The sequence below is a fragment of the Trichechus manatus genome, unplaced genomic scaffold (assembly GCF_000243295.1).
Source record: "Trichechus manatus latirostris isolate Lorelei unplaced genomic scaffold, TriManLat1.0 scaffold00112, whole genome shotgun sequence".
Classification (NCBI taxonomy): domain Eukaryota; kingdom Metazoa; phylum Chordata; class Mammalia; order Sirenia; family Trichechidae; genus Trichechus; species Trichechus manatus.
In genome coordinates, this window is record NW_004444048.1 from 2404817 (window position 1) to 2430869 (window position 26053).

Sequence of the window (26053 nt, forward strand, 5' to 3'; positions counted from 1 at the left end):
ACCATGGACTGCCAGAAGAACAAACAAATCTGTCTTGGAAGAAGGACAGGCAGAACGCCCATTAGGAGCAAGCATGGTGAGACTCTGTCTCACATGCTTTGGACGTGTTATCAGAAGGGACTAGTCCCTGGAGGACATCATGCTTGGTAGAGTAGTGGGTCAGCAAAAAAAGAGGAAGACCCTCATGAAAATGGATTGACACAGGGGCTGCAGCAATGGGCTCAGGCATGACAACGATTGTGAGGATGGCGCAGAACTGGGCAATGTTTCATTCTGTTGTACAGAGTCGCTATGAGTCAGAATCGACTCAGTGGCACCTAACAACAACAACAACCCCTGATATGACACCTGAGAAATCACATCACTTCCATGGTATTTTTGCCAGAAACACATAAGGTCAATCTCATCACTAGAAATTAAACCTAAATCGAGACACATTCTACAAAATAATTGATCGATATTCATCAAAGTTTTCAAGGTCATGAAAGACAAGGAAATAAAGGAAAAGCTGAAAAATCGTCACAGACTGGAGGACATTAAGACAACACAACAACTAAATGCAATATGGGATCCTAGATTGGTTCTTGGATCAGAAAGAGGATATTAGTGGGAAAATGTGTGAAATCAGAATAAGATCTGTATTTAGTTAATAGTATCGTATCAATGTTAATTTCCTGGTTTCAATCATTGTACTATGGTTTTGTAAATTGTCAACACTGGCAGAAGCTGGATGAAGCGTACACGTGAGCTCTCTGTATTATTTCTGCAAATTTTCTTTTAAGTCTAAAATCATTTCAAAATAAATCTTAAAAAAAAAAAAAAACATGAGGCAAAAAGGAGAGGATGGAGTGAGAGGTTCTACAACGTGGCTGATAAAACTCCTTGCCAAACCACCACTGGCTAAATGAACAATCATCAAGACTCAACAATCACATCTAGACAATCTCAAACTAGAAATTCAAATTATAGGGGAACATACACAGTAAATGTTTTACTCTCTTTGATTCTGGGACTATTCCCCTGTGGTTTTGCTTCAAAGCAGTCTTTTTAATACAATTAATAACTAGTCAAATTAATTTGGCCATTTTACAGTGAAATTTTCTTATAGAACTATTCCAGTCACTACTGCATAATTGAATAATTTCAAAACTTATGTCTTCAAACTACAAATTTATCAGACTCTAGGCCAGGTGTGCTGATTCTTACTGGACTAAACGTTTAGTCTTCTAAATACAAGACCAGGCTCAAACTTCAGAAAGAAAAGAATCTCAAAAAATAACTTCAAAATATAAATATGGACATTTAAAAAAAAAACTACAGGTTACTAAAAGACTTTCCACTTAAACCTAGACCTAACTCACAGATAGAATTTTTAAGAGCAAATATAGTTATCCATAAAATATACAAATGTAACTACTTTAAAAAGAATTATTAAAACACCACAAAAAGACAAGCATGTTGCCAACAATCCCTTTCATGGCAATCCTAAAATTTAAAGCATATGTACATTATTTTCAAAATACTTATATAATTCCACAATCGATATCAAATGCAAAAGTGGTAGAGAGCTATATAAATAAGTTGTACACATACATATTCAAATAGAACCTACTCTTCCTTTCCTTTTGCTCACATGGCTAATGATGTGAACTCTAACTCTGGTTATTTATTTTTCTTTTTTAAACAAAACCTGATCTCCTTTGAGTTCATATCTACCTTTATGAGTGGATTAAAAAGTCTAGCAAACTGAGCCTCGAGCTAATCCAAAAAAAGGCGCAATTACAATATTTCCAGCTACCCTGGCTGCTCTCACCTTTTTTTTTTTTTTCCATGCTGCATCAAAGATAAGATGAGGTGCAGGTGAGAAAAAAGAATCATAACCATTTAAAGTATTACCTCTCTATCCTGTGGTTTGCAAATTGTGCATGGAGAGGAGACAGTATAGATAAAAGAGAGATACTAAGAACAGCATAATCTCTGAGGAAGATTTTAGGGTACACTTGTAACATTAGTAAAACAGTATTGCGATCTGACCATGTCATAAACGTATGCCTAAATCTGGAAAGGACTAGGAAGGTCATGTGCCCTGTTGTTGCTGCGTTTGTTTGGTTTTTGTTAAAGCTTCAGAAATAACAACTCAAAATGCTAAATTAGATCAACACACCTATATAACATCAGCACCAGGCTCAACAGAACTTGAATTGAAGGCTTACAACATGGAAAACCTTGAGTTATTATCTGGAACAAAGAAAGAAGGCATAGAAACAAAAGTGACAGTGAAGTAGAAGCTGGTCAGAGGAATACGATCAATATGAGAGAATTATGTGATAGAAAATTATAAATGAGAAAAAGGTGGTGGTTTCTTCAGATGATACTGAATTATATAACAATGGGGAAAAAAATAAGAGTCAGTGTGTATCATGCCCTCATTATGGACTTCTTTTGAATATGTCCATATTTAGCCATAAGGTAGATAAATCTAACCATAGAACTTTGTAAACATACTCAGAGAAAAACAGGTGCTCTGATAACAAAACACAATGCCCAGGGTCACGCCACTGTTACACAGCTAACTTCGTCTACATCTGAGGCAAACAACCAGCCAAGTGGATCAAAAGCAACTTTTTTAAAATTATTTTACAGGCAATTATTACACAACTTCTCAAACGCACAGGCACCGTAAGTCTACCCACTTTTATGTGACAAACTGTCCAAACAGCATATAGCATTGGCTGTGTTTGCCTTGCTTATAACTGTACTACCCTCATACCCCGCAGGTCAAGGGTTGGTGTGCCTATGAGTGTTTGCGTGGGGAGGGGTGTCACGCAGACGGTGGGTAAACTCCCCTCCACACACATGCTGCTATTCCACAGGCATTTCACTTTCCCTTCTGCTCAACCCCTTTCCTCAGCTCCATCCACTACAGCTGGAGCACACATTTACTTTGTTCTAAGGATTCCAAACATAACACTCGTTTCACTGGGAGTGAGGGGGAGCACTGGTGGTTCCATGGTAGAATTCTCGCCTTCCATGTAGGAGACCCTAGTTCAATGGCTGGTCAAAGCACCTCACACGCAGCCACCACCCATCTATCAGTGAAGCCTTGTGTGTTGCTATGATGCTGAACAGGTTTCAGCAGAGCTTCCACACTAAAATGAACTAGGAAGAAAGGCCTGGCAATTTACACAGAAAAATTAGCCAACGAAAACTGGATCACAACAGTCCAATCTGCAACTGATCATAGGGATGGCTGCACTGAGCACCGTTTTGTGCCACTGTGCATGAGGTCGCCATGAGTTAGGGGTCAGCTTAATGGCAGCTAACATGAACAACAGCTCATTCAGTCCTCAAAAGAACACTATGAGTTAGGTTCTATTTTAACAGTCCCCATTTTACAAAGAGAAAATTGAGATAAAGGAGGGTAAAGCAAATTAGTCCAGGGTAAATGGTCAAGCTGGGATTGAATTTGGGCATTTTGGTTCCACATCTGATATTCTTAAGCCTCTACTGTCTCTTTATTAGTTTGAGGAATTTCTAGATGTTATCCATTAAAGCAAATTACTGGTACTGGCACATGACTCATATAACTGAACCAGAGTTTGAAGCACTAACAGCCCCTTTCCACTGCCTTCTCCATCAAAAAAGCCCCCATTGCAGTCCCCAGGCCTCTCCCGGGCTCTGAGCCTCTGACTCACTGTCACTTCTGGTTAGGCATGTCCCTGCCTCCCCAACCCCACTCCCAGAGGACGAGCTCCCTCTTCTATTCCCCTAGGTCCTTCAGTTAATATATGGTATTTTTCTTGTCCCATCTCATTTAGTGTACATGTATATAATTGAAGTAATAATAATTTAAATATGAAAATAAAGAACTAGTTATTCATTAGAAAGCTCAGAACTAGTTAAAAAAGAAGTTGGGGTGTTAATTGAAGTAGTTTAATTACTTCAAGCAGCAAACACATTAAACATATCTTCTAAATGCAAATGAAAATATATTATTATATTTCACATGCAATTATATTTCACATGCAAATAAAACAATGTAAAACTGGAGTTTGCTGGGATGGTACTCTTACAGTAAATATTTCTGACTCACACCATAAATGGAAGTTATGAGAAATTAGAATATATTTTACTATCTGCACAAAGCTGACCTACCAATAAAATTTCAGGTCAGGCAAATGTTTTCCAAAATTCCATATGAGCATAAATCTGTTTTATTCCAGGACAAAGAACAAAAACTAAAGGCTTTCTCTGGAGTAACAAACACCTTTGAGAATCTAGCTACGGTTTCTTTCTACAAAAAAAAATTACATACACATATAATTTTAATTTTACACACAACTTCATGGACTCCTTAAAACCCTGAAATCCATCTACTGACTCTATTTTAAGAACCCCAACCCAAGGTACAAACCAAATACAAGAAACATATACCTTGGAAGGACAGCATTTAAAAATTTCAGTTGAATTTATTTTTTTAAATTAATATGGACCACAATTATTCCTAGATATAATTTTTATTAATGATGATTTCATCAGGGCAATGCCAAAAAACTAGCCCTAATGATACTTTTAACATCCTAACCCTTTGTAATCTGTTGCTATTGAAATGTATATAAAACTTATTCTACCTTATTTGAGACCTAAGTCCAGCCTGCCCAGAGAAACACTGATCACCTAGTGTGCGTCCTTCAGTTCCTTAATGTGCAAGCAGAGAAGTAACATACACGTGCATTCACCTCTCCTTGTGTAAGACAGCGACAGAGGTAGATACGAGTCCAGTGCACCACCAACCAGTGCAGCCTCCTGAGAACTTCTCCTAGTGTAAGCATCCTACATTTTGTGAGTATTTAAGGGATTTTTTAGAGGAAATTGACTCCAGACATTTTCATCTTGTAAACTGACTTTAAAATTCTTACTCATGATATAATAATAACAACAATAATACTAACAATATGGCAGCACCCCCAGATCAGACAAAAAATTTAAGGGACTCAATTACTAACCTAAAGATTTATGGTTTAAACCTATCCCATGGGACTGCAGAAGAAAGGCCTGGCAATCTGTTTCTGTAAAGATTACAACCCAAAAAACCCCATGGAGCAGTTCTAGTCTGCAACAAGTGAGGTTGTCATGAGTTGGAATCAACCCGATGGCAACAAGTTTAGCATATGTTTTATAATCTTTTGTCACTTCATAATAGAACATATAAATATGCACACGCCAACAGTTACATTTTCACAAAATTATTTGTAATGACTATATACTATTCTATTGCTTGGGGTACCATAATTTATTTAAGTAATGTCTTATTTTTAAACATTTCTAAGGCTTTCAACTTTTTATTATGGAATAGTACAGCTAGTTTTAAATTAATTACAATTTAATAAGAAAACAATTTACAAATCAGAAAATGTACAAAAATGCTCCAAGATGCAAACAGACTTACAAAACTGCCTCAGAAAAAAATCAGATGTAATAACAATTTTGAAAAAATTATTGTTTTGGGTAGCTTGTGTTGCAGCAAATAGCTTTCAGTAGCATTGCTTTAGGCCAAATCATCTACAGTCAAATGAATTTCTAGTTAAAAATACAATATTTTCAATGCAAAGTGAGAAGGCTAATGGCAGAGGTAAATATAGAATTGCTTGGAAGGAGAATGTGACATTTAGTTTGGCTCTGCAGAATTAACAATGGCTTCCTATAGGCAAAATTCCCTGAGCAGAGCCTTGAAGGATGATTAAGAACTAGCATTTCCCCCTCCCTTTTATATACAACCTGTAATTTTTTTTTTTTTAATACAACCTGTATTTCAGTGTAACCAAATGGTCTTAGCTGATGAGGTAAAGTTTTTCTTTACAGAAGAGTTCAGTAAATGTGGAAGAAGTTATGTAATTACGCAGTTTACATTTTCCAACCCTTAGTGAAATAATTGATTCAGGCAATGCTCCTTAATGGATTAAACCAATAGATGAACAGTGATTGATAGTGACTTCTGTAAGAGAGGGAACAGGGTATCACCATTCAAACCAACTGATCAATCTTAACATCCTAAAAGTGGGACAACCAGACAGACAATCACCTGTGAAGTGTTCTAGTAATAGAGATAGATGGACAGATAGATGCACGGATGGATGGATGGATGGATGGATGGGTGGGGGAGTGGGTGGATGGAAGGGTGGATGGATGGGTGATAGACAGACATGGACAGACAGACAGACATGGAACCTGAATCTAACAAAGCCTCTGAAGCTAATGTCTATTTATAGGAAATACAGTGGGTAGAAAAACAAGTTAAATAACACCACAAGAAGGCAGACAAATGTAGACTATGGAACACTCTATGGGACAACTGACCTGGTTTCTGCAACAAGCAATGGCATTATTAAAAGGCAAGAGAGGGAACTGTTCTCAATTAAAAGATAATTAGAGACTGAACCAAATTTAATATATGGTGTTTATTTGGATCATGATTCAAACAATCTAACTGTAAAAAAACACCTCTTTGCAACCACATGGAAATTTTCCTTCTGCAGAGGGAATGACATGATCCCAAGGAACTATTGTCAATTTTGTTATATTTGGTAATGACACTGTTGTTATATATACAAATACGTCCCATTTTTAAAGATGCATAATGAAGTAGGGCTCCCTGGTATCTTAGATTTGCTTTAAAGTACTTCAGCAAAAGAAATAAAAGGATAAATGAAGCCGTGTGTTAAAATCATAATATTGAATACCATAATTCATTGTACTTTTCCCTCTCCTTTTGAAAATTCTTGAAATTTTCCATAATGATTAAGAAAATAAGTTTAGCCAAATGATACAGAGCAAGGAGTCATAATGTGGGGTAGCATTTTCCAGGAAAACAAAACAGCATAAGCAAGAACTCTGAGTCAAGAAAAAGTATGAAATAATCAGAGCGCAGCAAGCAGTTAGTCTGAAGGGCAGATAGTACAAGGCAGGGCCGGGTTACAGACAACCTTAAATGCCATGCTAAGGAGCTTGAGATTTACCCTGTAGGATATGTAAACTCAAGCACAGGTTTCAAGCACAGATGTGATGTGATTAGATGCACTCGAGTCAAGATGCTTCACTCCAGCAGCCATGTGCAGAGTGGATTTCAGAAAGACAGTGGAAAGGGAAGCACACCTAGAAGAACAAGACATTAGGTGTCTACTGCAAAACTAAAGACAAGGGATGATAAAGAAGCAAATGAGAACAGGACTAAGGTACAGGGGCCAGGAATTAGTCATTGGAAGGGAAAGAAAGAACAAGAATCAAGGCTGAGTTTCAGCCTAAGTGAAACTTAGGGACTAAAAGGCTGAGTGACTTTGACATTAACTAGATACGGAACTCAAGAGGAGAAGCAAGTTTTGAAGAAAGGGTGGGAAGAAAACAAAACAATAAATTCCATGTGAGGCATGTCAAGTTTGAGGTTTCCATGGGACATCTGAGCTGCATATACATGTACAGCTCTGGACATCAACCACACAAGATCTACAGATGTAAGAATCCTCAGCTAAAACACCAAGAATGGATAAGAGCACTCACTTCATTGTCCAGGCACCGTGTCTGTCATTATACAGTGCCTATCATGGTGTGGAACTCATAATAAGCACGAAATAAATGTTACACAAGATCGTCCAAAGAGAGCACAAAGCATGCAATGAGCGGTGAGCTGAGGACAGAACTCTGGAGGCTCAGTGTTAAGGAGTAAAAGCATAAAGTGGTCCCCTGAAGGAAATAAATACTAAACTCAGACCAGAAGGAAAACAGGGACCATACATCCACAAAAACTGAAAGAACGGAGAGTTTCAAGAAAGAAAGAAGGATCAAGAGTGTCACATACAGGAAATGAGGAAAATGGTCTGGAAATTGCCCACTCATTTGGCAAAATCAAGGTACCTAATGATCTTAGCCTTTCCACTGAATGGCTGATGAAAATGACCTACTTTGCTCACCCTTAAAATAAAGATGAGCAGCAGAATGATGGCCAGCCAGTAGACAATACCATTATTTGTGTGAACCTGACCATTTCAGTTAACCTTTTTATTCTTTCCTTATTTTAAAATGAAGGCTATGAACTAGATTATCTCAAAGCCTACACATTCAATTCTAGAATTCTACAAAAGCAAATTCTTTGGTTTAGAGTGTTCTGAAGATAGTAAGAGCCAAGTACCTACTTTCCGATGCATTACAATTTATGCTGGGCTTCTGCAATACTCATTCTCTTTCCATTGCTTCATCCTCCTTTTCGCACCCACATTTTATTTTTTTCTACAATTATCCCTCATTTGCTTCAGGGGTGAAAGTGATGGACCACATATGAACACAAAAATGACCGTGACATTTATGGCAACAAATAAAAGATGACAGATGAAGAGATATTGTGTCAGGCTCAGAATTTATTTGTGCCAATAATTCACAGATATAACAAATAATAGAAAAATCACCACTTGTCTGTCAGTTTGTCCTGCTGTGGTGGCTTGTGTGTTGCTATGATGCTGGAAGCTATGCCACCAGTGTTTCAAATATCATCAGGGTCACCCATGGTGGACAGGTTTCAGTGGAGCTTACAGACTAAGTCAGACTAGGAACAAGGACCTGGCAATCTACTTCTAAAAAAATTGGCCAATGAAAACCCTATGAACAGCAGCAGAACATTCTGATATCATGCCAGAAGATGAGCCCCTCAAGTTGGAAGGCACTTAAAATACAACTGGGGAGGAGCTGATTCCTCGAAGTAGAGTCGACCTTAATGACAAGGATGGAGTAAAACTTTGGGGATCTTCATTTGCTGATATGGCACAACTTAAAAAGAGAAAAAACAGCTGCAAACATCCATTAATAATTGGAATGTAGAATGTACCAAGTGTGAATCTAGAAATTGGAAGTCATCAAAAAATGACAGGGAAGACATAAAGATTGATATCCTAGGCATTAGTGAGCTGAAAGGGACTGGTATTGGCCATCCTGCATCAGACAATCGTATGGTCTACTATGCTGGGAATGACAAATTGAAGAGGAATGGCAACGCATTCAACCTCAAAAGAAGATTTCAAGATCTATCCTGAAGTACAACGTTGTCAGTGAGATAATATCCACATGCCTACAAGGAAGACCAGTTAATACAACTATTATTCAAATTTACACATTAACCATTGAGGCCAAAGATGAAGAAACTGAAGAGTTTTACCAACTTCTGCAACCTGATATTGATCAAACATGCAATCAAGATGCACTGATAATGACTGGTGACTGGCATGTGAAAGTTGGAAACAAAGAAAGATCAGTAGTTGGAAAATATGACCTTGGTGATAGATGCGATACCAGAGATCGCAAGATAGAATTCTGCAAGACCAATGACTCATTCATTGCAAATATCTTTTTTCAACAACATGAAGGGTGACTAAACGTGGACCTCGCCAGACAGAACACACAGGAATCAAATCAACTACATCTGTGGAAAGAAATGATGGAGAATCTCAATATCATCAGTGAGGACAAGATTAGGGGCTGACTGTGGAACAGATGATCAATTGCTCCTATGCAAGTCCAAGTAAAGCTAAAAAAAATTAAAACAAGCTCATAAGAGCCAAAGTATGACTTTGAGTATATCCCACCTGAATTTAGAGACCATCTCAAAAACAGATTTGACACATTGAACACTAATGACAGAAGACCAGATGAGTTGTGGGATGACATCAAGGACAACATACATGAAGAGAGCAAAAGGTCCGATTTAAAAAGACAGGAAATTTTTTAAAAGACCAAAATGGATGTCAGAAGAGACTCTGAAACTTGCTGTTGTATGTAATTGCTAAAGAGAATGGAAGAAATGAGGAAGTCAGAGAGCTGATCAGAAGATTTCAAAGGGTGGCTCAAGAGGACAAAGTGAAGTATTATAATGAAATGTGCAAAGACCTGGAGTTAGAAAACCAAAAGGGAAGAACACGCACAGCATTTCTCAAGCTGAAAGAACTGAAGAAAAAAAATTTAAGCCTTGACTTGCAATACTGAAGGATTCTATCAGCTAAATACAGAATGACAGAGGAAACATCAAAAGAAGATGGAAGGAATACATAGTCATTGTACCAAAATGAATTGGTCAACATTCAACCTTTCAGGAGGCAGCACATGATCAAGAACCAATGATACTGAAGGAAGAAGTCCAAGCTGCACTGAAGGCACTGGCAAGAAACAAGGTCCCAGAACTGATGAGATACCAACTGAAATGTTTCAACAAATGGATGCAACGCTGAAAGTGCTCACTCGTCTATGCCAAGAAATTTGGAAGACAGGACCTGACCGACCAACTGGAAGAGATTCGTATTTGTGCTCATTCCAAAAAAGGTGATACAACAGAATGGGAAAATTATTAAACAATATCATTAATATCACATGCAAGTAAAATTTTGTTGAAGATCATTCAAAAATGGTTCCAGCAGTACATTGACAGGAAACTGCCAGAAATTCAAGCCAGATTCAGAATAGGATATGGAACGAGGAATATTATTGCTGATGTCAGATGGATCTTGGCTGAAAGCAGAGAATACTAGAAAGATGTTTACCTGTCTTTTATTGACTATGAAAAGGCATTCGACTGTACGGATCATAACAAATTATGGATAACACTGTGAGGAAAGAGAATTCTTGAACAATTAATTGTGCTCATGTAGAACCTGTACATAGACCAAGAGGCAAGGTTGTTCAAACAGAACAAGGGGATATTGCATGGTTTAAAATCAAGAAAGGTGTGCCTCAAGGTTGTATCCTTTCACCATACTTATTCAAACTGTATGATGAGCAAATAATCTGAGAAGCTGGACTGTATGAAGAAGAATGCAGCATCAGGACTGAAGGAAGATTCATTACCAACCTGTGATATGCAGATGACATTGCTTGCTGAAAGTGAAGAGGACTTGAAGCACTTACTGATGAAGATCAAAGACTACAGCCTTCAGTATGGATTACAGCTCAACATAAAACAAAAATCTTCACAACTGGATCAATGAGCAACATTATGATAAATGGAGAAAAGACTGAAGTTGTTAAGAATTTCATTTTACTTGGATCCACAGTCAACGCCCATGGAAGCAACAGTGAAGAAATCAAAACAATGCAGATTTGCATCAGGCAAATCTGCTGCAAAAGACCTCTTTAAAGTGTTAAAAGCAAAGATGTCTCTTTGAGGACTAAAGTGCACCTGACCTAAGCCATGGTATTTTCTTTTTTTTTTTTTTTCCAGTACTTTTTTTAATTGTTGTGCTTTAAGTGAAAGTTTACAATTCAAGTTAGTCTCTCATACAAAAATTTACACAAATATTGTTATGTGACCCTAGTTGCTCTCCCTGTGCTGTGACAGCACACTCCTCCTTTCCACCCCGGATTTCTCGTGTCCATTCAACCAGCTGACCCTCTCCGCCTTCTCATCTCACCTCTGAACAGGAGCTGCCCATTTAGTCTCATGTATCTACTTGAGCTAAGAAGCACACTCTTCACAAGTATCATCTTATCCCATAGTCCAGTCTAATCTTTGTCTGAAGAGTTGGCCTCAGGAATGGTTTTAGTTTTAGGCTAACAGAGAGTCCAGGGGCCATGTCTTCCAGTGTCCCTCCAGTCTCAATCAAACCACTAAGTCTGGTCTTTTTACTAGAATTTGAGTTCTGCAACCCACTTCTCTCCTGCTCCATCAGGGACTCTCTGTCGTGTTCCCTGTCAGGGTGATCATTGGTGCCAGACACCATCTAGTTCTTCTGGTCTCAGGCTGATGCAGTCTCTGGTTTATGTGGCCCCTTCTGTCTCTTGGACTAATACTTTCCTTGTGTCTATGGTGTTCTTCATTCTCCTTTACTCCAAGTGGGTTAGGACCAATTGATGCATCTTAAATGGCCGCTCACTAACTTTTAAGACCCCAGACACCACTTACGAAAGTGGGATGCAGAATATTTTCTTAATAAACTTTGTTATGCCAATTGACCTAGATGTCCTCTGAAACCAAGCCATGGTATTTTCAATCGCCTCATGTACTTCCTAAGACTGAAGAAGAATTTATGCCTCTTAATTATGGTGTTGGCGAAGAATACTGAATAACCTGTGGACTGCCAGAACAACAAACAAGTCTGTCTTGGAAGAAGTACATCCAGAATGTTCCTTAGAAGCAAGGATGGCGAGGCTTCATCTCACAGATTTTGGACACATTATCAGAAGGGATCAGTCCCTGGAGAAGGACATCATGCTTGGTAAATAAGAGGTTCAGTGAAAAAGAGGAAGACCCTCAATGAAACGGACTGACACAATGGCTGCAACAATGGGCTCAAACATAGCAAGGATTGTGAGGATGGCGCAGGACCGGGCAGCATTTCGGTCTGTTGTACATAGGGTTGCTAGGAGTCAGAACCAAGTCGATGGTATCTAACAAAAACAGTAAAAAAAGATTCCTAAATTTTCTTTGGGAATAAATGGTAATTAATAGGGATACCCAAAATGCCAGAAATCCACAGTAATTATGAAAGCACAAACCAGTGAACCCCTAACCTATGGGGCGTTAGATAGATGCCCTGAGGCTGAATGTGCTAGCCTCTGACAGCAAGCTATAAAAAGGCCCTCACTTTTATTTGATCCATACTTATATATGGTTGTCATACTCTTGGCCCAGAAAATAACTAGAAAATTAGTTCATGTTACTCTAGCAAATCCGTTACCTTTGGTCTCATCCAGACTAAATATTTAACTCATGTCAGACACATCGCAGTTTAACATTGCTACCAGAAATCCATTTACAGTCATAAAGCCCAGGCAATGAATCTGACATTCCCAGTGTTACTTGTATTGATAAATGTTGAAACTATCAACCTCATAACACAGTGAAAAAAAGGATATAGTTTCTTTTCATTTAATCTCTATTAATAGCTACACAAACCATTTAAAAGAATAAATAAGAGGACATCACTGTCTGAATAAGAAGTTTTATGTTTACTACATCAGAGAAGTAATTCAAATAGATTGGAATCACTTTTTATTTAATTAAGCTAACAATCAGATAGCTATAGAAACAAGTGTATATTCATGCTAAAAACAGACGTTTATTCATCTTACTATCTACAATCAACACACAGGTGAGCATAGTGTGTTTTGGAAGCAATTACAGAACATCGAATGAGGACACAAAAAACAAGAGAATATTTATTCCACTCAACGATGACAGAATAAATACATATCCACTAACCAGAAAAGATGCTACACATATGGCAGTGATCTTTAACTGGGGTCAGTTTCTCTATAACTCAATCAACTGGTTCCAATTTTTTAAATTTTTAATGATCTTAAAAGAGTTAGGCCTCCAAATGTTGCTTAAGACAAATCAAATTAAACACCTAAAGGAGGGGTCATTATACAGGCAGGAAGTAAAGACTAGGTAGATAAGCAAACGGGATGCAGATCATTGGCACCAGAAGCTGGACAGTTAAAAGTTACCAGAAACACATGTCCAAGTCTTTTAAAAGTACACTTGCCTGAGCCACAGCCCTGGAGATTCTGATAGTGCCTGAATTTTTAAAACTCCACAGGTGATTCTGATGATCAAGGGGTCTAAGACATAAGGTAGGAGATCTAGAGAGGAATCACAGATTTCAGGTACTCTTATGATTGTGAGGCCAGGATCTGGCCTCAACAAGAATTTTTACACACATGCATCTAGACCAAGAGCTGGCCCCAGGATGTGAGTACACATAATGACCAGCAAGGAAGTGTCCCTGGCCAAAAGGGAGGCAATCTTGATAGTGAATCCCACTTATTTTCACAATTACACAAATTTCACACAGTTGTAACTAAGGGTTTCGTGAGTGTCTTGCTGCCCTTCACCGCAAAGGAAATAAGTTCCGCAAGACAGGGAATATGATTTACACCTTATTGGAATAGGCTGCATATACAGAAACCAAAAAAGAAAGAAATCCATTGCTGTCATGTCCATTCTGACTCTAGGGACCCCAGGTAGACAGAAGATATGCAATAAATTACTATAACCATTTACAAGGAAATCTCCAAACCATTTCCCCTCCTTCCCTGAAGTCATATGAACCGAAAAACTATTTCTCTTTTGATTTTCACTTTGAAATATCCTAATTTATTTTTAAATTCAACCTTTAAATTCATAGGATTTTTAATTTTCTAAATCAACACTCTATGATTTGGTATTCTGTTCACCTCCTATTTAAACAGCTCATAACCTCTCCCTGCAAAATATCCAAAGTTCTGTGATTATGTTAAATCTCTAAGTCAACTAACATGGCAGTAACATAGGAATTACTAATAAACAACTGTCCGAAAACATTTAGTCAGGTCAAATTGAATCAATTTGATTATTTCTAAAAATATATATACTTTCAAAACATTTAAGGGTTAGTTTTTCAAAATCTTAATGAAATTAATTCAACAAACATTTACTGAGTACCTACCATGAGCATCTCTGATTTTTACCTCAAATTTTAGTGAGTCAGACATCCATTTAAGAGTTTGCTCAATAAAAACCATATTTAATTATCACAGCAATACATTTTAAATTATAATTTATTAGAATTACTGCATGAAACCAATATTGAGTCAATTATTGTTGATAACAGTGATATGCTGCAATTTAACTCTATATTCCAATCTCAAGAGAATGTAAACAAAGGAACCATAAGAAAAAACATTTAAATTCTTAAAGATTTTGCAGCAAAGTACTTAAGCATGATGACCTTCCTCTCTGACAGACGTTCACAAGCCTGAATTAACTCTAGGTAAAGTGATACTCTGTTCAGATGTCTTAGATTTGCCCAGTTTAAAGGCTGTCCTAAAACGCGATACTTGATCTATCTACTACTGGAATAGTAATCTACATAATTTAGAGGAAGTTGCTAAAACTGCTATAAGCTCTAAATCCTTTTGAAATTAAGTACGGCATACTATCTCCATCTCTTCTGCTACCACCAGAACAGAAGTCTAACAAACTGACTCTTATTTTATTTCCAGAGATCAAAGTTTAATAAAACTGAAAAATACTTAAGCCTTAAATATAACACCTTTAACTTAATGAAGACAATGTGGATATATACTAACTTTTTTCTCCTTCATCTTGACACACTGCATACCTTCAGCACAGTTTAAAATAAGAGATATAGAATGTGGTACAATAGAAAGAGATGGGAACTAATTCGAAGTCATAAAAACTGGTTCTAATCTTAACTTTAGTCCCTGGATGGCACAAATGGTTATTAACCGAAAGGTTGGTGGTTCAAACTCACCCGGAGGTGCCTCAGAGGAAGGGCCTGGTAATCTGCTTCCAAAAGGTCACAGCCTGAAAACTATATCATCGGGCCACCATGAATCACAATTGACTCCAAGGGTAATGGGTTAATCTGAACTTTGCTGCTAACTAGACAGAATAGCCTTAGGCAAGTCAATCACTCTAGATCTCAATTTCTGCATCTGCAAAATAGGACCTCCGTAGTAGGTTATACTTTGGGTCTCTTCCAAATCCAGGATTCTAGTACACAGAATTCTCTCTAAAGTCAAGTCAAATCTATTTAGCCCGGGTCTGTAATCCCCCCAGAGTCTTTTGCGTTAAACTGAGAGGTTGATTTGGCACCATTAGAAGTCATTATTTTTAGATATTTAGGAACCCAGCAACATTACTTCTTGCAGATGAATCCTCCATATTTAATTCAATACAAAGGCAAGAATTGTTGGTTTCCCAAAAGAAACCTCTTATTTGTAACCTGACAACACTCCTAATCAAAGGAAAAGCACAACACTAGGGAATAATTAAAAGAATCTCCAATATATGTCTATCCTTTACCTCCCAGACAAACCCTTAGTCAAATTCAGACCACTGTGTTTCTTTACATACTTTTGTACTTATCTGGGAACATCGCAAGAATGTTTGAGTGAGAAATGCTACAGCCACTCCTCATTCTGACTGTAATTATAGTCTTCAGGTTTGCCATTGAGTTTGATCAGTTTCAAAAAAAAAAAAACGCCCGACTCAAATGCACAGACTTCCCCTGGAGCAAAATTCCTCTTATCATCTCAAATGGTCATAACAAGTTTGTTAAAATACACAATTTTAAAGATAGGAAACCTTAGATTTTCTGACACAATCCTTGTCCTAATACCCTGATCAAAACTGCCCACCCGTTTCTCTACAACAAGACCTTCACTACTTTACTTTACAAAGCAGTTCTTTCCACTGCTGGACAGCTCTAATTTTTTTTAAAGTTTCCCACGTCATAGAGTTAAAATTATTCTCATTTAATTGCCAGCAATTCTTTGAGAGTAACACAAAGCTAACCTACTACTCCTCCACCGGCCAGATCTTTAAATATTTGTAGACAGTTGTGATGTTCCGACTTAGTCCTCTGCATCTACTCAACTTTATCAATAGGGTCTTGCAAAAATGAGCCAATTGCTTCTTTCAGTAGCAACATCAAACCACTGGCTTAAAAGCATTTAAACGTCACGTGTTTTTTCCTAAGAAAGTACTCTCAGAAGCGCCTCCACCATTTTAGTCTTGCATAACCGCTTTTACATTATCTAAATATTGAATCTTGATTATTTTATTGAATATATAAGCCAACTCTCCAAGATGCTTGTCAGCTGAAGATCTGGTAAGCATGCTTTTACTGAAGTTGTCCATCAATACTCCAAATAAGACAAGGGCAAGATCAGAATCCACATTCCACTAACACTGATCCATTAATCAATTATCTAGAATTCAGTTGTTCTATCTGCCAAAAATCTACCTAACTACCGTACGCTATTATTTACCCAAAATTTTTCTCATTGGGATGGCATAAAGCAAGACTGTGTCAAATATTTGATGATATCAAGATAACCCATACCTACGTATGTTATTTTAACAAAAGAGAGATGGCCTCATTTTCTTCTCAGAGTCAGTATGTATAGAAAGTGTGGGTCCTGGTACCAAACTGCCTGAGTTCAAATCTTGCTTCTGGCAAATACTACCTGTATGATCTGCAAAAAATTACTTAATCTTTTCAAGCTCAGTTTTCTCATCAATAAAATGAGGTTTGTTGGGTTACTGTGAAAATCAAATGCAAAGTGCTTAGAGCAGTTCCTTATGTATAATAGGCACTGATTATATTTTAGCTGTTATTATTATTATTAATCTCCTATAGCATCTAGCACAACGCTTTGCTCCTTCATTCAAAATAATAGCCTGATACAACAATACAAAGAGTCCCTAATACAGAATCAGGCAATCTTGGTTTTAATCCCAGTTCTGCCATAACAAGTCATATCAGATACTCTAGCCATTTTTTAACTAAATTGGATTATCCCAGTATAGCAGTCTAAGAAATCTGTCAAAAACCAAAGGAGGGTAATATAGCAAAAACTGTTCATATCAAATCTGTATACCACCTTTTCTTTTATAAATAAAAATAATCTATTTACCAATTCATCTAGAACCAGAAAATTAATCAGTCTCCAGTTCCCAAGAACAAACATTCCTCTCTACTTGAAAGCCACAACGACAACTCTCCATGTACATTTTCCTGGATATTTCTCATAATTATGTAAGCGAGTTATTTTGTAAGCTCAAATTCGTCTGGGACTGGGAGTTTGAACTCACTTTAAGAAGCGCTCTCTTAGCCTAGTCTTTATCCCAGCCTAGGCTTCCACTTCCACTTACGTATGCTGAATCTTCACTTTCCAGTTTGGAAACAAAATAGAAGTTGAGTATTTCTTCCTTCACTGTGTCAACTATTAATATTACAGCCCAATGTTATAGATTTTGGAGGGCAAGGATCTTATTATATTTTAGTATTAACAGTACAAACAAGAGTATCTGGCATAAACAGGGCTCCCAATGTTTGTGGAATGAATGAATGAATGACCATGATCATTAACTCTCCTAAAGCTCCTGCCTTTATGTGGTAATAAACCCTAGCTTGGTATTCCTTCTTCTATCTTTGGTACTTATTCCTTTAAATTCTGAGTTTATCAAAGATCTTCGGATATAGTTACACTTTCATTTAACTCCGTTCCCTTCTCAGCAGGATTATTCTCAATTACATAGTCAGAATTACAATTTTAGAGCATCTCATCCTTCATGAGCTATATTTCTTCTTTATAATCTTTGTACATGGAATTATAAATCAGGCAACATTCATGCTTAATTGGTATTTTCAGTGTAATTTTTTGTTTCTTCCTCCGTTCTGTTTCAGCTTCAAAACATTGAGGCTCCTAACACTAGAAAAGATAAAAATAATAGTATAAATTTGTTCTTTTGTATCTTTAAAGCTTTTATATTTCAGTTCCAATGCTTCAACTCCTTAAATTAATCTGTGAAATGATTTAAAATCTTAATACTTACTAAACAGTAGGCAAGAGTATAAAAACATATTCTAAGGAACTGAAATTTAAAATATACATTAGCTTTCAAAAGCAAGCATATGATAACTCATCTTTTTAAAATCATACTTAATTTAAATTATAATAATGCCTCATTTATGTAACAAGTATTCTGGAAACCTCAGGCATCTGAAAGGGCCCAACACTCACTTCTACCTCCCCTTTCCTTGCTGCCTCTTGACAAAAAAGGAGACATCTTGGGCAGTAAGTTCATAAATTCTGAATAGTAGGTAAAAATAGAAATCTCCAAGAATACCTGAAGTCATTCACAACTCAGCACAGCCATGTAGCCCATAAGACAGGAGAGCCGCCACTGGCTGGGTGTGGCTCTAGTGGCCAAGTCAATAGACCCCAATCCAAGAAGCATGGGAAAAGCAGCAAAGAAAAGCAATGACAAGATAAGAGGTAGGAGAGAGGAAGAGAAAGTGGCAAAAGAGAGGGGCAGAGGAAGTTAAATGGAATCATCGTAAGCAGATAGTGGAAAAGAGAGCCATATACCCTTCACAGGCCTTGAGGATCTCAATAGATCATAGCTTGAGGCAATAATTCACATCCTTAATGATTACCACAAACCACCAGTAGATGTTTAACCCTGACCAAATATGTCATTTAATAACATCCAAAACAGTCTGTCAAAGAAAACATAATTCTGTTTTTTACCATGCCCCAGGTTTAGAAATCAGCAATAGATGGGCAAGCTTATATTCGTACCACAGCTCTGCCAGCAAAATACTAAACGGCTGCCTTTTATCAGAATTCAAAAATTAATAACAAAACCCTATATTAACTTTACCTCTACAGAAGTTTTGAAATCTGCTTTGTACCAACTACCATTATTTCCTAGCAGAGAACATCAACTGCAATTTCACTGAAAATAGCCGGTAGAAAACAAAAGTCTGAATGAGCAGAACAAGTGCAATTTAGTTTTTTGAATCCTTCACAAAATCAGTTCCTCACAACACTCAGTGTTGTCTTATTTTTGATTTATTGATCACAAATTTTATTAAAGACAGTTTAAACAAAACTGATTTTTAAATCAGCTTCGAAATGCTCCAAGTTAAAGCTCAAATTCTCCCAGTTACTTAATCAAGAAATGTTGAAAAAAGAAGTGGTAAAGAGACTAAGAGGTAGTTTTTCCTTCCTCTAGAGAGTACAAAGAATCACTTATATCTCAGCCAAATCTATTTAAGATATGGGCAGCTCCAACTGGCTTGATTGACACAACTAGATAATACCCGAAACAAACCCAGGGCTAGAGAAAATTGTTAACATAAGCAGTTTTGTGATCCATTTTTTTATCCTTCTGTAAAACAGGTAAGAGAATACTCCAAAATATCACACATAGTCATTTACATACAGTATCATTTTATGGAATTTTCCAAGGTGTTAATTAAAAGTTTTAATGAATGTTAATCATCTGTGAATTTCATTGGCAATCTCTGTTCAACCATATGCTTCTCTTTTACACCTGGAAGTTTTTTCAAAAATCATTACTTTAAATTGTTTTACTTTCTTAACATGGAATTTGTATTAATATTTAGGAAACAAAACTGCTGGAGCTTATACAGCAATTTTATGTAATTCATTTATGTATTTCTTAACGTCTTTAAATAAGGTAAGATTATGTAGTTTTGCATGAACATTATATTTACAATAAAGGATCTAAAAATCTTTACTTTTTAAAAATCTTTATTCTTGTTAAAAGTTAAACTAGTTTCATGTCCAGGAAACAATGCTAAGCTTGAAAACTGAGCCCAGGAAACAATGCTAAGCTTGAAAACTGAGCATGGCATTGCATGCTGAATTAAATTCTATCTCATTAAATCACTGTACAACTTTTGCTAACTTAACCTTCCTAGTTCAGGACGCTTTTATATTCAATCATGCATTCATTCATTTTAAAAAATATTTATTATGCACACTTTTAAGTTCAGGAGACAACTCTGGGCTCCAGGACAGCACAAACAACTATTTCTTTCCTTAGGGAGCTTACATTCTAGTTGAGTAAGGCAAGAAAATATATAATAAATTCATGATGGTAATAAGGGCTAAGGAGAAAAATGAAGCAGGAAATAGGGAAGGGGAAGAGGTAGTATATGTGTATTTTAGAGAGGAGTGAAAAGGGTGGTAAAATTTACCATAAGGTGACCAGGGAAGAACTCACTAAGAAAACATATTTTTAAAAAGAAAATACATTTGAGTACAGAATTAAAAGGAGAGCAAACTTTGCAGATATCAAGAGGAAGAACACAGGACCAAAGGTGGAATGCTAGGAGTGTCTGAGGAACATTAAGCATGGATGAAGCAGACTAAGCAAACGGGAAGGCATCAGGCTATGGGGTCCAAGAGGTAGGGAAGAACAGATCATTTGGGCCTTGCAGACCATTGTAACGATTTGGTTACTGATCTATGAAAGAGATGAAAGCCACTGGATAGAGTGTTCTTCCTCTTAAGACCAATGAAATAACAACTTAGTAGGCTGATGGGAAAGATCTAGTAGAGAGGGAACATTTGGTCATGCTTTGAACAGAAGACTAACATGATCTGTCTACATTTTAACATGGCCACTCTGGCTGCTGTGTTAAAAATTGGAAAATGGTAATGATAGAATTAGGAAGCCAGTTAGGCCTACTGCAATACCAGTTAGGCCTACTGTAATAGCCATTGCAATTACCCAGATGAAAGATGATGATGGCGTGGACTACTGTGGTAGCTAAGAAAGTGGTAAGCAGCAGTCAGAATCTGGATATATTTTGAAGGTAAAAACAGAATTTTGTGAGAGACGAGGATGTTTAAGAAAGAAGAATGAAGATGACTTGAATCATTTGACCTGAGCAACTGAAAGAACAGAGTTGCTGTTAACTGAGAAGGGAAAAAACGTAGGAGCAGGAATTTTTTTTTTTTTTTTTTTGGACAGAGAGGCGGAGAAGGGAAGAAGGTGAGGAGCTCATTGTTTTACCTATAATATAAAATTGCCTATGAGACATTCGGGGGGAGATGCCATGTAGGCAGTGGATACATGAGTTTGAAGTTCAGGAGAGAGCTCTAGGCTCTAGATATGTATTTGGAATTCATTAGGCTATCTATGGCATTTAGAGCCATTAAACTGGATGAAGACCAACAAAGATGAAGAGGTCCAAGAACTAAGCCCTGTGACACACCAATGTTTAGAGATTACAGTGATGAAGAGGGACCAAATGAAGAACAGAAAGGAAACAGGCAGCAGGTAGGAGGAAAACCAAGAAAATGGAAGCCAAGTGAAGAACCTGTTATGAGGCAACAAAAGTAAGTAAAAGTTTCAAATGCAGCTGATGGGATAAGTAAGGAGAGGACTGACAATTGACCACTGGCATAGCAGCATGGAGGTCACTGATGACTTTAATAAAGCACAGTTTCAGTGGAGTGATAAAGGCAAATGCCTGCTTAGTGAGGTTTCAAGAGATAAGAAAAAGGGAGAATTTGAGAAGATATAGAGAACTTTTTAAAGGAATTCTTGTGTAAAGAGATGGAGGGAGACACATATATAGTAGCTGGAGAGGACTGGCACCAAAAGAGTGTTCTTCCTCTTAAGACCAATGAAATAACAAGTTAGTAGGCTGATGGGAAAGATCTAGTAAAGAGGGAACATTCGGTCATGCATTAGAGAGAGGCGCATGGATGGAATAACAGATGAGCAGGCCAGAAGGAATGGACTCTAGGATCTAGTGCACAAGTGGAGGAGTCAGCCTTTGCTAGGATCACAGTTTATCCAGAGGAATGAGGTGAAAGACAGAGTATATAGGGAGCCCTTGTGGTGCAACAGTTAAAGCACTCAGCTGCTAACTGAAAGGTCGGTGATTCAAACTCACCAGCCTCGCTCCACGAGAGAAAGACGTGGCACTCTGCTTCCATAAAGATTACGGCCTTGGAAAATCCCTATGGGGCAGTTCTACCCCATCCTATAGAGTCAGTACGAGTCAGAATTGACTCGACAGCAACGGGTTTGAGTTTTTGCTGGTTTTTTTTTTTTTTTTATGGTGCAGGTAGATGCACAGCTGTGGTAATAGGAGTTTCAAGGAGATCTCCTCTTGTTCCTTTCGTTTTCTGGAAGAAATAGGAAGCAAGATCATAAGCTGACGGTGAGGATGGGAGAGGAGGTATAAGAAGTATAAGAGGCGAGAGAAGAGAGACAAAAGGTGGGCTATACCATCCAGCACAAGCCAGACTTTCTCCCACTGCTGGGCCCCAGCATGTGCTACTCCCTCTCCTTAGAATGCTGTTCTCCTGGATCATTGCTCAGTTCTCTCTTCTCATCACTGCAGTCTCAACCCAAATGTCATCTCCTTCTCTTACCACTCCAACCAAAGCAGATCCTAGAAGGTGCTCTCTATCATATTATGCTATTTATTCTTCTTCAGATGAAATTATCATATTTGTTTATTTATAGTTTATTTTCTACAGTACCCACTAGATTTTAAGCTCCTTGTGGGCAAGCACTGTCCATTTTCTTCACTGATGTTTGCCCAATGCCTAAAAGAGTACATAGCACATAGTAGATACTCGATTCACCAACCCTTGGGTTACATGTTGGGAGGTTTTAACCTCCCTAGACAAATGTCATCTACATGGGACATCTGCTTAGGGTAGATTTAAATCTATACTAAGTGGACAAAAAACCCATTACACGTTGCCATCAAGTTGATTCCGACCCATAGCAACCCTATAGGACAGTGTAGAACTGCTGCATAGGATTTCCAAGGAGTAGCTGGGGGATTCGAACTGCTGACCTTTTGGCTAGCAGCCAAGCTCTTAACCACTGCACCACCAGGGCTCCAAATGGAGAGAACACGCATAAATAAAGGATCTGAGGAGAGAGGTGAGATGGTTACTAAATCCACTTGTATTTTTTGTTATTATTACTTGAATGTTGCTGTTATTAGCTGCCATCAAGTCAGCCCCAACTCGTGGTGACCCTATGTGTCAGAAAAGAACTTTGCTCCATAGGGTTTTCAATACCTGATTTTCCAGAAGTAGAGTGACAGGCCTTTTTTCCAAGGTGCCTCTGGGTGGAGCCAACCTTTTAATTAGCAGCATAGCACTTAAACTATTGCGGCCCCAGGGAGTCACAAAGTTAAAACTTGTTGCATCGCTGTTCTTGCTGAGACTATCTAGAACACTAAAACTAGTTATAAACTTGTTTGGGGCACAACTTGAACTAATCTCTAGATATGACACTGAGACCACAATCCAGTTTTCACAGTCTAGCAAACAACACCACTGAAAATGAGGACTCTGCTGTTTCTTCTCATTTTCTCTATTGCAGATTTATTTTTGTCTCTGTAAATGCTGCTAAATATAATCTAAAGAAAATAAAGTGTCAATTTCCTGACATCCTCCAAGAAGCTCAAGTCACATTACCCAGCTCCATGTTAAACCATCTGGGTCCAACTCTTCACCTCTGAGTAGCTGGGGGAATACAGACATGGGCACTTAACCAACTACTACTTTGTCAGAGGAACTGAAAGACCTACTTACTTCTTAAGGAAAAAAAAAAAAGTGTGTGTGTGTTTTTTTTTTTTTTTCCTTAAGAGAGAGTGAGTGAGTCACCCTAAGTTGTAATAAATGTAAATGTCAGTTATTTTAGAAATGGTGAATTTAGTTTACATGATAAAAAAGTTACTTTTGCTTAGAGGCACATTATTATTTTATTTAAGTGGCTGACACTAGCAAAATTTTCATTTACAAAAAGCCTGTCCTAATCACACACTTCCATAAATCCAACTTCAATAATTCTTATTATTTTTGTTTTATTCCAAAGCAAAACATAGGGAAAGAATAACAATAACCTTCTTCTGGTTCATTATGCAGCATTTTCACGAGAAGAAAGCTAAAGAATTTTGGGGGACACTGTGTGTTAACGTAAGGTGTGACTAATATGCCCTCTTTGTAACCATTTCTCAGGATCAGATTTACACAAAGTGGCAGTAAGCTCTGCTGGTTTTGAATTGTACATCCCCTTCTATGGAAAGTATCAACAGGCTTCTTTTTTTTTTTCATGCCTGGAGGTCTTTTCCTCATCTAAGTATTAAAGTCTGACAAGTCTTTCCAACTTAGTGCAGCATAAACATGCTTGTTACTTGTTAATTAGGAGCAGAGTGATAACTATTAAAAGTTGAAAGTTTCCTGGTGGTTGCAACAAGTTTCAACATGATCCCAAGCTTTGTCAACAACCACAAGGGGGAAAAAGAAAGCAAAAAGGAAATGCTTCTCTAGAGTCTTGTATTTCTGAGAGAGGAGTGAGTGCTACTACTCTACTATCACTCTAATTTGAAATACATCTTAATATCAAAGAAGCCCGAAGAGTAGACCCAGTCCCATGTTCAGAAAGGAGAGAATGGAGCCCCACAAGGGAGCCAGGAGACCTTGGTTCCATGACTCATTCTCTCACTTGTCTGTGAGACGTGAAAAAACTCATCCAGTATCTCTGGGCATTAGTTTCCTTCAGTGAGGGGAAGGTTATAGGCTATGGAATTGCTAATGGCCCAGCTTTAAAATTCTATTTCCACAGACCAATTTAAAGTCTTAAAGAAAATTTTACATAACACTCCTGAAAGCCTGGACGTTATAGTTTGTCTCTTTTAATATGTAAATGTTCGATATTATGACAGCTGATGTTATTTATATAAAAGCTCAACTATTCTTAAATTGAAAAGTGACTTACCAACAACACATATGGAGCCCTGGTGGCACAACCGTTAAATGCTCGGCTGCTAACTGAAAGGTTGGTGGTTCGAACCCACCAGCCACTCCATGAGATAAAGACCTGGCAATCTGCTTCCATAAAGATTACAGCCTAGAACATCCTATGGGGCAGTTCTACTCTGTCAGATGGGATCACTATGAGTTGGAATCAACTCCATGGCATCCAATAAGGCTGGTGATCAGTCTGGTAAAATATGTACCACTGTCTCTGACAAGATAGGAATGAAGGAGAAAAGAGATGAAGTGACCTGCCTAAAGTCAAAAAAAAGGTGCCACAACCAACATCCAGGAATATTTGTCCCCATCACTTCACATGGAATTATAACTTATCAATACAAGCCCACGTCTAAAGGCCAGTTACTATGCAGAAAATATTAATGAATAATGAATACGGAGAAAATTTCAAAACCCTCAGAGATTACGTATGGCTCCCATGAACTCAGATAACATACTACATCTTTCTACCACACTGGGTTTTTTCCACCACCATTTAATTAACTGTTCTTCTGCAGTGGCCAATTTATTAAAACAAATATTAAGCACTTCAACTGGTATCTTTGTAGCATGCTATCAAAATAATGAGACATAAATACTCAACATATATACCACATATCTATTAACAAAAAGAAAATATACACATCATCCCAAAGGCCTGAACTAAAATTTATGTTATTCAAGAAAAGAAAAAGAAAACAAGAAGCCAAATCTTCAAAGACTTCAGAGACAAAGGTCATGAGAGGTACTGTCAATTTCAGTGGCACTATCAGAAAGTTTATTCCAAACTGTAGAACAGCCAAAATGAACATAAACCAAAAACAGACCTGGTATTTTTTTCAGGAGTTATAACTTACAGGGCTAGTGGCATTCCAGTTGAAAAGCCACAATGGTTGGAACT

At 37.5% G+C, this 26053-nt stretch overlaps 1 long non-coding RNA gene across 1 annotated transcript in view; it reads right to left on the bottom strand.

Annotated features, from left to right (window-relative positions):
- LOC111821863 (uncharacterized) overlaps positions 1-26053 on the bottom strand; it is a 227856-nt gene that overhangs the window by 153768 nt on the left and 48035 nt on the right. The gene's annotated exons all lie outside the window — the stretch shown is intronic.